The sequence below is a fragment of the Atractosteus spatula genome, chromosome 2 (assembly GCF_055471065.1).
Source record: "Atractosteus spatula isolate fAtrSpa1 chromosome 2, fAtrSpa1.hap1, whole genome shotgun sequence".
In the NCBI taxonomy this organism is placed as follows: Eukaryota; Metazoa; Chordata; class Actinopteri; order Semionotiformes; family Lepisosteidae; genus Atractosteus; species Atractosteus spatula.
In genome coordinates this window covers 67,622,965-67,635,693 of record NC_142707.1, presented here as the reverse complement: position 1 = coordinate 67,635,693, position 12,729 = coordinate 67,622,965, and the positions used below count along the sequence as shown (strand labels likewise).

Here is a 12,729-nt window from a genome sequence, read left to right as displayed (position 1 = left end):
CATCCGCAAATGTCGAAGGGTACGCAAATCTGGTATCCACTGCACGACTTTCACATAGGATATCCATGGTTACATGAGCAGCATGTGGACATGTGCTGTCCTGTTGGATTGTTCTCACACTAGTCTGCGACTAGTCGACGTCTACAGGAGTAGTCTACTAGTCTGTGCGTCTACAGGAAGGGAAGACATGGGGCTCAGCTGATCCATGCATGGGGCCCAGTGCAATCACTGCAGGTGGAGCTCTGTAGAACCCCAACACACCTCTTCGTACCATCATGATTGGAAAGCTGGCATGACTCGTAATTCCCCAAATTATGACCATTGACGGACCGAAATGTCATGCTGGGATAGAAACTGGCAGCTGTGAACACCTGATGGCAAGTGGCATGTGTTGGCTCATTCTAGTATCCCTCGTACCAGTGGCACAAAGTTGCTGTTCTCTTGAAAATCTGGGTCAATGAGTTGAGCTACTGTACTTCATTAACTACTGCCCAAAGAAACAATCTCATCTAATAAGGAAATATACTGCTTATACAACAGTCAAAAACATTTAATTGGTCATTCACGACTGCGATGCAATCAATCAAAAGAACACCAAAAACATTACATCAATATCAATACCCATAAAATTATTCAAAAACCGTACATGGAAAGTTTCAATGTGCAGTATATTATCAACAAGATCATATTATCATCAGAAAACTTCTTGTCTTGAAACCACTCTCTCTCCAAGTATAACGCTCATACCTTATTTAAAAAAGACAACCAGCAAAGAAGAACATTCAGGAGTGTATTCAATTTTAGAATCTCACAAGAGAAATGAAAATAGTAAAATGAAGGTGCAGAAGCTTGAGCAGAGCATACGTTGATGATCGCTGGTTCATGCAAAAATTCTACCAAATTGTATACTATATAGGTTACGCAGGCTGCAAAGGAATCATAAAAATAGACAGTAGTGACAATAGGTCACAAATTAAAGTGAAATCAGATAATGTGAACAGAACAATTGATCAGAATGACACAATTTTAATACTTTAAGATAGTTTTAAAACATTTACAGTTCAAAATGCTCTCCTGTACATAATCAAAAATATATCAAACATAAATACATATTTACTGTACACACAGGACAATACAATTATTATTACATGTAATTAAATACAGTACATTCTATGTGTGTCCATTCACACTGAATTGTTCTTGATTGTCAAAAGCAATTTTTTTCCCCCAAATAAAACTAGGCTCATATTTTTCTTCTGTTTGAAGAATAATATTTTCAGGATCTTTTTCATTTCAGAAACAAGACTCTCATTCATTAATGCATAAAGCCTCATTTTTCTATATTCTGCATAAAGAAATTGAAACTATTTTACTGCTTTATGACTGTCCCAGCTTCCTATGAAGCAAAATAAGCCAAACTACCATGGTAATTTTCATGTTAAATATTGACTTTAGAAATCAAAACATCTTTGATAAACATTGCTAAAATATCCATTTTAATTTTAGAGCAAACAACTTTACAAGTCAAACTATCACTGAAACTGAAATGTTTCATTTTAAGGCATGCAAACAACTTCAGTTGAACTAACTTCAACTATTCAGATTTAATCTCCTCTGAGAATGAGTTTTCAGGATATCTAGAAAGAACAAACTTCCCCTTGTAAGAAACAGCCTGCTTCTGGCAGTTAAACTGATACTGGTGTTCATATCAAGTTCCTACCGTGCAAATTTCATTCTCCTCAAGAGTGTGGTGAAAGATACTCTGCCACACCTTCATGAACAAGGGTCCAGAATCTTTGCAGTGCATAAACAGTGCTTGCATTTGATTCCAGATCATGGACAGACCAGTATAAAACATCTGAAAATTGCTCCAGCGGACAATAAACTCTCACTAAAGTACAATTTTAACCCCAACTGCACCACTGCAATTGTCACAATCATCCAAGATCCCATTTCACCGATACCATTATTATAGGAATACACTCTTCGGGATCAGCTCTGGGTGTTGAGAGTATTTTGGCCGGACTCACCACAATCCTTTTCCATACCCAAACCTGATCGAGGAGCCAGAAATCACAATGTCAAGCAATGACAATCACTGTCACTGCTCATAGCTGAACCTGACTTTAAATTATGTGTTTTCTTTATGTAAAAAGACAGGCTTGAGAGACAACTGTACTGTAGAGAATAAATGAATCATTTTTTGAGATTTAAACAATATTTTCCAGGATGTTTCAGACAGCAGTTATTTTTCAATGTAAAAAACATTAATATGAGACATTTACAAATGTTGAATTTCATTTCAAAGTGGCAATACAGACATTATTAAAGTGAATAGAGCAGTATTGCTGTATAGAGACTAATGCTACATACTGTATCTAGCTGGGTAGGAACTAAGAGGATTCAATAATTGCAATGAAGTACAGATGAAAGAATGTGACAACTTCTTTCTAGCTGGCACTCAGTAAGTAATCAGGTTTGGAATGTGAAATTATTATGAAATGATTTTGATTTCATACATTTAATTGACCGTGCCACAAAGATCAAGAAAGAAGTGAATGAAAGTCATTTTTATAGCAGATTAAAAAAAAAGACTTTGCTAACCATTCATGCAATATACAGTATATACAGCCTTGAAAAATTTACACCTCAGTTGTGAAATCCTAGCAACCCTAGTTACTGCATCTAGCATTTTGCAATTGTGAAATTAAATAATGCTATTCAAACTAATGCAAGCAGTTTGGGTCAAATGTCAAGGTAATTCTTCCTGAAGTAATTTCAGCACACTCAAAATATGATGTACTGAACATTCGGCAAGGATTACTTGTGAAACATATAATATAAGGTAATACTGTAGAAGGTGAAGAAAGACCAAATGATAATTGGAAAAAAGAACTATTTTCATTTTTAATGTTTCGAAACACTTCACAAATGACAAAAACAGACCGAAACACATTTTTAACAAACTGCTCGAAGAGATATCAAACGCCTGCTTGAGATACAGTAGAGTTTTTCAGCAGAACTTCTGACTTCCGATATCATGTTAGTGGATGTTCTGTAGAGGCCTGAATGTACAGAGTTAAGCCAAAGATTGTTAAAAACAACATTTAAGAGACACATACGGTGTCTAACACTTTCTTTTTGCAAATCACATTTTATAAATACATAACAGTCAAGATATTAACACTATAATGTCAATTTAAAAACATTCTAAATGAGAAAAAAATCTAAGCTTAGTTCATCATAAGAAGTTAGCGCGAGGAGCTGCATCAGTTTACAGGCTGAAAAGGAACAAAAAAAGTTCGAATTTCTACCCTGAAAATTTGAAAAGATAAAGGCTTGGTGGCATTCTTCAGACACAAACAGAGAACAACAGATCAGAAATATGAGACAATGGGTAGCTGCCAAAGAGATGGAAATCTGGGCAAAAACTTCCAGGAAAAGTGTGAAGAGAGAATATGCAGCGATTTATAAATTACATATAATCATATAGGTGTATGAATTGTATAAAAAGTCCATTACTGAGTAAGAGATAAGATCACTTTATTGGCCATATACAATATCTTGTCTTAGGGATTTGTCTTTTCGCATACCCCAGCTTGCTCTCCATGAGACATACTGTACAGACAGGGAGAGAAGCTTGGGGTAATTTTGCAAAATGAACACTCTAGCCAATAAATGGAGTGTTAGGGAAGGGCAGGACAAGTGGAATGTGTTTCTGTTTATGAGAGTTTCTCTTTTGTTCCTAGAGCTGCTTTTTGCCCAGATATAGACTCTGTATATACTGTGCAAAACATATCCCATCACTTAAAAATAGATTTTGTTTTTAGCATGCTTGGGATGGAAAGAGCTGTAAACAAGATGAGTTTGCAAAAGAAGGTTATTAATCATTACTATGAATGAGCAGCTGCTAGGTTAATAACACTATTCATCTACTATAGGTTGTAAACAATTTATAAATGGAATTTGCAACCCCTAGAGTGTTACCAACATATCTTTAAAGGCACAGCACAAGGTCCTGTTAAGCCTCAGTTGCAGGAATAACATAATATCCACTTCCTCTCCTGCCATTTGAGTGATGCTTACACATGAAACCTTCAAAAATGTAAATAATTCCCTGCTGTTCTCCAACAGCAACCGTAATAATGGAATTTACTAGCTGAAAATGCATTGCTCAGAGTCTCCCAAAGGCTAGACAGATTTCATTGCTGGTGTTATTCTAATCCTTTACTTTAAACTAGGCATAAAGATTTGGTATTACTACGGTCCATTTGCCAGGGGGGCTGTCAGTTATACAGTTTATATGCTCAGTAGTCAGGTTTCCAGCGACAGTATGATCATGACTCAGAATATTTTTCAAAGATCTTCAATTTACTAGGAACAGACACACACCATTTTTAGTATTCCAATAAGTCACCATTCTCTCCACCCTCAATTTTACACTATTTTATGTTAAAGATAAACTTTTCAGAAGTTCATCCAGTTAAATTATTTTACAGGATAGACATTTGCAGCACTGTGCAATACTATACTGTAAATAATAAACAGCAGCAACAATGTCATCATACATTAAAGTATATTGTGAACTGCAGTCTGTAGGCCAAAAGAAAAAATGTGATGCAGACAATTGTAAACATATGAAACAAACTTCTTGTTTGCATGGAAAGTCATTGCATTATTTAGTATATATCAAGACAGAGTAATGAAAACAGAATTAATAGAACTACCAGGGAACAGTGGCTATTACATGGTATGATTTGAAGCAAACTGTCACTGTACATCTGGCATGCAAAACATTTTTTTTTTAATTTCTGCAATGCAGACAAGAAGAAATGAGACCGAGATCAAGAGAAGTAGGTACAAAATGAGTAGAAAATGAATAGCAACAGTTTAAAAATATTCCACTTGTAGCACAAAAGAGATTAATTCCTAAATCAAAGGCTTCTGATAAGGTTTATCATAAGAGATTAATAATAAAACTCTAGTGTAGGCAGGAAGAAATCAAAGTAAAGCTGAATTGAACATTGGATTGAAAAGCGGAAAAAGAATAGGAGAGACTGTAAATGAGGATGAATGCTCAGTGGGATCCGGTGGTACAATTAGTGCAGCACTATAGGGACCTGCTTCAGGATCAATGCTCTTCCCAATTTACAATGATCTACTGTAGATTCTTGCACTGTTAGCAAACTAGTCAAAATCGCATATGTTAAAAAAATAAGAGCATCAAAGGAAATTCCACTGGGCAAAGGTTACAATTCATATATACAACTACAAAATGTTTTATTTATTTATATACACAGCTAGTAAAGAATGTAATATTTTGTAGGTAGTAAAATGAACTACAATGGAAAATACTGTGCCAAAAGATGATGCTGTCTAGGAACCTTTGTCTATTTTGACTTTGTAATCAGGTATGTATGCTAGAGCTGTGGTTCATTTGAAACTGTAAGCAGTATGGGATCAAAACAGTCATACAGACATTTGACCTACAAGAAAATGAATAAGTTATTTCAGATTGTTTTGTTTTATGTATGACAGTTTCATCAATGCAAACAAAGATGTCCATTCCATTTGTTCACCTGAAGCACAACTCTTCATTATTCTTCTATACTACTGCGTTATCCCATAAGAAAGCAGATCCAAATCAAGGTCCAGGCACATCTCTGTACAACAAGGCTTGAGCACCTTCATAAAAACACTGCCCAACCCGTAACTGCATTCAATACAGAGCTTGGATTGCTCACCACAAATTCCCTTACCGTAGTATCCACCTCTTCGTGTTTTGCTTTAGGGACGGGTACAGTTTTTGAATTTTTGTAACCCTGGCTGTTATTGAATACTTTATACTTGTTCTACCATTGTAGTTAGCACATTGTTCACAGTTTACTGTACATTACAGTAAACTGATTGTGACCCCCCTCGGATACAGCATATGCTAAGAACTAATTAATATGAAGCCACGGCTAAAGAAATTCAGTGAATCAAAAAGACATCTTTTCCCTCAAGCAAGGAATCCACAAAATCAACAAAAAATAAATATGAGTTGAAAAACAGCTTAAAATAAATCTACTGTAAATCAAAAATGAATTACAGTTTGGAGTAACTAAAAAGGTTAACAATGATGGTACAGTATAATGTTCATACTGCCTCTAAGGGCAAAAAAACAAACAGGAATATTGGGGTGCACAACAAACTCTCAACACAGACCAAATAGCTGAGTTTCCACTAGGAGGTTTGAAGGGGAACTGCAATTCCAGTTTCTCAGACCAGTTATTAGGTCTCGGTAACAAAATAAATTCATTGACAGCGTCGCACAATTTTATAAATTCTGAATTAAGCACAACAAAATCATAAACATTGTTTAAGTACTGGATAGACGCCATGTTGTCAAAAACCCCTGGTCTTGCCACAGGCGAGAGCGAGAGTTCACACAGATTGGGATGTGAAACGGCCCTCCTGCTCACTAATCACTGTAACGACTAATGTAACGCAATGTACGAGGAAATTAAGCACAGGTTGTGCAGCAGACATTTCACCCAAGAAATTCTCCAATGTGATCTGCATGCAGAGCTAACAAATAACTTGTATTTGTCAGAAAAAACGTCTCAAAGTCAAGAGCAATATTTCTACTGTACTAAAAGAGATGTACAGTATTCACAAGCCTGCTTGTTTACAGTGTAATAATGTCCCTTCACCTCCGGAAGTTCTGTTGCCTCATTCTTAATTGTAGAATATGACGCTGTGCATACCTGGAAATTTCATCCATTTTGTGATGTAAATTGGAGGTTTTACACATTATTGCGTAGATTTTGCTTAACTTGAAATGCACTCATTACAGATAATTTCTAACCCTGAAATATAAGCATAAATAAAGCATTGCAGTTCCCCTTTAAATGATGAGCAAAACAATGAATAAACATTTATAACAACATGTAAAGTATAACAGATTTTAAAATGATGTACAATTCACAACTATCATATTAACATAGACTTGCAAGTTTTATATACTGTAAAAAGCATTACCAATACATTTAAATTTTTTTATCTGAAACGAAAATGAAAAGAAAAAGACTGCAGTGAGCTTCATCTGATAAAATGTGACTGACAAAACCTTACGGATACTCTATCGTACATATCTCTGTAAAAAGGTCATTGCTCAACAAGGAACAAAAGCAGCAGAATAAGAACTAGAAGTTTAATACCGCAATGAATTGTGTGGATTTTAAATACAGTGACAAAATTACTTTACCATGTTTATAGCAAAGGGGTACAACAACCTTGTAAGTAAAACTAAATGAAGAATTGCAAAAAAAAACTACAACAAATAATTACAACATTTACTGAAGTGAGACCTGAACTTGTACAGTATGCAACGAGCCTGAATTGTTCAATGGGCCTCAGTGTTCACTAATTTGGACATTAACAACCTAGTGGTTGGCAACGGAGCAGATAAGCACTTAATTATAATAATTCTAATGATAAGAATTTCCATCCCCTATTTGGATCCAGTGTGAAGAGTGCCACCTGATGGTAAGTGATCAAATCAATAGCACTCAAAGCAGCAACTCTCACAATCCTGTACTGACCAGGCCCAGCTTGTCTACACTGCTGAAGAAAAATACCCCATTGCAAAATTGTATTTTACTATTTGTAGAGGACTTAATTGGATGTTTATACTGTATTTATACAGAAACAAATGCATATATACAGTATAAACATGTAACATTTTCACCTTTGTAACAGTAAAGCTGTGAGACTGTTCCTACTACTTGCCTTAAGATGTTACAGAACTGAAAACACAAAATTCAGATCAGGTTAAATAACAAAAACATTTACAGTGAAAAAATAGATGCACCGTCTCAAAAATGTAAAATACTATCATCATTATACTATACTCATGACCTACCCGTCACCTTTTTATACAATAGAATATATTGCCGGTCAAAAACAATCATCATACAATCCAATCATAGACATAGTAACTATATAAATAGCAGATTCTTGTTATGCTTCTCGTTTTTTTTTTCTCCATTGTACAGGATTTTATCTTCATTACATTTCACAGTTTTAATTAAACATTGTATTTTCACCATAAAACTTTACAAAGAAATTAAAGTAGTTCAAGTAGGGAGCTGCGTCAGGATGCGTAGGCTGCAAAGGAACAAGTAAAGGTTTATTCCATGCTTCAGGTGACGCACCTGAAGAAATGCGTTTCTTTTCTTCTCTTTTCAGCAAAGAAATTAAAGACTTGTTTTATTTAATGATTCTTTAAGCATTGGAGCTCCTTTACGAGAATCAACTTTCATACGGTATGTAAACAAATTCAAGGTCACAAAATCAGAGGGAGTCCGATTTGCAAGTCTACAGAACACAACACGTTACAGGATAAACCGAACAACTGATAAAGATCTTCATTCAACACAGCTTTTAAAGCTTGGTACTTCAAAAGTAAGCAATGTGAGTTGCAATTTGACTTAAGAACAGCTACTTCACAGACAAAAGGGGAAAGCACAATCAAAAAAGAGAAGAGAAAAGAGCTATGAGTAACAAATGTAATATTCCTGATATGACATAAAGGGAATGAAAAAATCCCACGTGTCAGATTTTGAAATGAGTTCATTTTAGTTTCAAAAAAGATGAGCAAAGCATTCTAAATACAACATAACAACAAGTCTTTAAGTGCATATGTCAAGGAAACCTTTAAAAATCCTCAGCACTATACTGTATTTAATGGCATTATTTTGTACTGTTCATATTATGCAAAGGCATTCTAAGATATGAAACCTACACTACACCATCAAAAAGATTAGTTAAAGCAGCATATGTGCATTAAGTAGCGATTGGTTTATTATCTTTGCTTATATTGCTTTTGGTTATGCATGTACAATACTGCAATTCACCGTTGCAATATTTCTAATAAGGGCAGACAGACATATAATAAGGTTTGATAGTATGAAGTGCTTCCTACAAAGTACTGTACAGGACACTGTACAAAAGGATGAGTTAGCTCTTTTAATTATTTTTCTATCTTTTCAAATTCAAATTCAAGTTCAAATTAACTTCGTGAAATATTGCATCACACCATGTTAACTTAAATGCACACATTAATGAGCTTATAACTTGTAAAACAAATCTCAGAAAAAGCCTACAGGGCTGAAATCATTCGGTGTCATTTTTCAAACTGAAGAAATCGGTCTAGGCTTTGCCATTAAGTGACTCACAGTCGACTGCCAAAGTTAGGGCAAATAATTAACGTATGATGAAACGAAGGATAAGTCTTGCTGCCAGGCGACTGCAGACTGAAATTCAACATGTAAAACTCACTACCTGGGACCTGGGACCTGGGATAACATGGGACAGCTGCCCATGCTGAAGTATGATTCAGGACAGGTGAGGGAAAGTGTTCAGCCTGTTAGCCATCTGTCTTACCTGCACCTTGTGCACCTCAACCCCAACGCCTATATTTCAGCATCTCATGACATTTTTGCCTTTTCTTTCATCCTCCTACTTTAAATATTTAAAGGGTACAATGGCCAGAAACCAATGAATACCCTTATGTTTCATGAACAATAATCTCAAGGGGTGCACCAATCTGACAACACCACGCTGAAGCCCTTGCTTCAACATTTACGGCAAAAATAGAGATAATTAGTGATCATATCCATTTTCTCCTGGACCTTTTTATACACACTCTTGTGCCCCATTAACAAATAAGGGACAGAAAGATTGAACAAATTTGATTGAAAAAATCACAAATTTGATGGCAGAGATTAAGAGAAGGGACACCCATTAGAATCCCAATGATAATGAGTAATGAAAATGGGAAAATGTTATATGGGGAAAAAGAACTCATCTTGTAGACTCCAACAGTCCACAATAACAAACACAACAAACAATAAGAAAAGCTTTTATTTCTACTTCCTTCAAGTTAGCATTTTAGTAAAGGGTTCTTAAATTTAAAGAAATTAGCTACACACAGTATTTCCAAATTCAGGTACAGTAAACATCATTACAAAGTCAAAATGATGTGAAAATTAAACAGAAAATTGCATTAAAGTATATCAAAAACTTTGACACAGTGTTAATTTAATTTACGCATCCCCACCACCACCCACAATGCTGGGGACAAATTTAAAATAGTTTTTCATAAAACAGCTCGATCAAATTTTATTTTGTCTGCCTGGCACAACTTAAAACGTGCAGCCCTTTCAGAACTACTTTCACTATCAAATGTTAATTAAAATATTCCCTGTGTTTCTATACATTACTCAGACGAAGTACTATAATCGTAGAAGGTTCCATCTAGAAAACAAATCTTAGCAACACCATCCCACTGATTTTTCCTACAAAAATAAAGTAGCATGTCTGGACATACATTTTACATTGAAAATAAGCTGTTAATAGTCTTTAATAAAAAATATGACTTATTTCATTTTGATAAAAGAGAATAGCAATAACTGCCCAGTTTTTGCCAAGTTGTGCAATCTGTTTTCAGCAACTGACTTAGAATTAGCTAGTGTATGATGCACAGAGATAAGTGAATCATTGGCGTGGGGAACAAATATAATACTGGACACCACTCCTCTAAGGTAGGGGCATACTATTACAAAATGCAAGGTGAAGCAAGAATGCAAATCATTTTACGTTACTGTGGTTTACGCAAAATATGTAGCCTTTGTTTTGGCACGTGTTCTTTATTTTTCGAAACAGAGCTGGCTACTGTTTAGAAAGGGGAGCACTGCGATTAGAGGTCACTGTGGTGTAACAGAACAGTAGTGTGGTGTTCACTTGACGCACAGGATTAATTATGCTCTAATCTTGTAGAGAAACCATAAATTTCACCGATTAGAGTGATAAGTCTATAAAGAAGTATTCTTGGTCTCATATTCTAAATAATCACACCCTGCTATACTCTAAGCCACCTTCACTAAGTGTGTTTAAAATTGACTTGGAGGAATTACACATACAGTAACAGAGAACAAACTTTAAACATATTTAAGTATGTTAACATTTATCGTGTGTGAATGTCTGCATATGTACTGTAACAGTGCTGAAATTGTTACTTTCTTATGGAAAGCAACATGAATGAACACATGTAATGCTGAAGACATCACCTTCAGGTCTAAACACAGGATTTCCAATCACATGCAGTACATAAACACCACTTCATTCATTCATGTGTTCACTAGTTCACTAGTGATTTTATCCAAGGCAACTCGGTTGCTGCTTCTTTTGATGTTTTTAAAGTTTGCCTTAAAACTAATGTTTTTGATCCCTTTAATTCTTCATCTATTTTACTTTTAATTTCTCAGTTATATCTGGTTTATTGTATATTCTGTATACTGTACTGATTTTATGTTTAATTTTATATTTTAATTTATGCAACATGCCCAGAAAAAGGAGCTACATAAGAATAAAATGAAACTCACAAGGGTTGCAAGAAGAATGTTGCCTCTGTGTTAATGCAAATGCAATATTTTAAAATGATATCTCAAACAGTTACATTCAATATAAAATAGTGCACCTACAGTATGCTGCAGTGTTTTTGGCTCTTAACAGGAAAATACACAGTATATTAATAGATTTCTCCCTACGGGATTCTCATTATACAGAATGCAAAACATGTGTTAATTAAGCAATATTCGCTGTTCAACGTCAAAAAGGAGAGATGCCTCTAGCTTAAGTTTTAAACTCAAGCTTCTCTTTTTGATACCTGCTACAGAGCAATCAGTTCTTGCCCCCTGCATACAAACTCATCCAAATGACAAACTCCATACAAACAAAACAAAACAAACGTCAGCACATTTTACAAATTACTTTGGTATTCGAAGGAAGGTAAGTTACATGCATAGGGGTAGTTCTTACTACACTTTTGGAGCACACTGCTGGGGAAGAAAACATGTTTATGCACTCCTGTTTAATCCTGCAGCAGATTCCCACCCAACTTCCTCACTTAGCGGCGATCCTCCTGGCGTTTTTAATTGACACGATAGCAGAACACACATGAAGAAGGGCATGTTTCCACAGTGCAGCCCGCAGACCGCTCGAGTCTTAAACTTCAAGAGATGCTTTTCGTTCTTAAGAAAGCAAGCATGTGTGACACAGGCGAGACTGACAAAACCAGAAAGAAGATCAAACAAGGGGCTTTGTAATGCCAGAATGGCTTCAATAAGGAAGCCATGTGAAAGGAAAAAAAACAGGTCATTAATTTATCCACATCATTACTTAGATATGAAATGTTTAAATTGATAACATTTTCAGAACAGGCTCAGCAGCAGCATGCCTTGAAAAGAAAAGCAAATAAAGCTGTATGAGAACAAAGGAGCGAGACCATGGCAATTCTCACTCTGCTATCACCCCAGAGGATGAGCTGCGCTGACCAATGAAAGGAGTAAAACGCTTAATCAGGATCACATGCATAAAACGGCATGACTCCGCTGCCTACTGCCGGTGATGGTAGTGAAAATCCGCTTTGTAAATAGTGCCACACACTAACATTCAAGCCCGCCTTGTTCTTTCCCTTTCGACAACTAGTCTCTTGCATATCTGTTGGGTCACAAGAGCACAGTTCCTATGTTCCTATGTGAAACCAAGATACCGCCTTTAAAGACTCCAATAAAGATACGGACAACCTGCATTAGAAGCCGTGTACTCACTTCATTATGTTTTATGTTTAATAAACATATGATGTAGCCTACTTATTAATTGCACCTTTTTAAATTTTATTAA

The 12,729-nt window shown here is 35.5% G+C and overlaps 1 protein-coding gene across 8 annotated transcripts in view; it reads right to left on the bottom strand.

Annotated features, from left to right (window-relative positions):
- ralgapa2 (Ral GTPase activating protein catalytic subunit alpha 2) overlaps positions 1 to 12,729 on the bottom strand; it is a 195,079-nt gene that overhangs the window by 150,463 nt on the left and 31,887 nt on the right. The gene's annotated exons all lie outside the window — the stretch shown is intronic.